The sequence below is a fragment of the Penaeus monodon genome, chromosome 22 (assembly GCF_015228065.2).
Source record: "Penaeus monodon isolate SGIC_2016 chromosome 22, NSTDA_Pmon_1, whole genome shotgun sequence".
In the NCBI taxonomy this organism is placed as follows: Eukaryota; Metazoa; Arthropoda; class Malacostraca; order Decapoda; family Penaeidae; genus Penaeus; species Penaeus monodon.
This window is the reverse complement of record NC_051407.1, coordinates 19,510,718-19,511,276: the sequence shown is the minus strand read 5'-3', so window position 1 is coordinate 19,511,276 and position 559 is coordinate 19,510,718. Positions and strand designations below refer to the sequence as shown.

General features: G+C 49.0%; 1 protein-coding gene across 1 annotated transcript in view; it reads right to left on the bottom strand.

Moving 5' to 3' along the window:
- Window positions 1-458, bottom strand: part of LOC119586973 (serine/threonine-protein kinase CBK1-like) — a gene marked incomplete at its 3' end in the record, with an annotated part of 122,502 nt that extends 122,044 nt beyond the window's left edge. Inside the window, 1 exon segment of the mRNA XM_037935711.1 lies at window positions 160-458.
- Window positions 459-559: the final 101 nt, after the last annotated feature.

Genomic DNA, 559 nt, shown 5'->3' with positions numbered 1-559 from the left:
ACAGACAGGCGTCATGAACAGCTAAAATCACAGAATAGTTTGAGACGAAACGAACCAATCGCATCGCCATAAGAAAGACCAGCTGCAGCCTTACAAACCCAACTGTAATTTCTTCAGACCGAAAATTCTCACGCGAAGGAAACAGCGCCGTCGTCTTACCTGGTCGCGGCGCTCGGAAGTTCCTCTCGCAAAAAGACGTTGCGCCGAACTTCGACAATAGCGTATCCTGTTATCCCAAATACTTATAAAAGTTTTGCTACACTTCGAGCTCGGCTGTGTCAGTTTTCTATCCAATTCGATTTCCCAGGTCCATAGGGTCAGAAAATAGAATGGCCCACGTGACACGAGAATCAGGCAGGGGGTGCGAGACAACCTTCCTCAACACCTGCAAGTTTAACACTAAGTTCGAATTGCGGCGAGCCTTGGTCATGTGGTAGCGAGTTGCCACGTACCATTTTGGTTGGTCTGGCGGTAACCAGAAACCTCATATCGCTCCCAGGCCATGTGGTCACCACCTCCTCATGCCCCACCGATGTGTAATGCATTTCATTGCCCATAA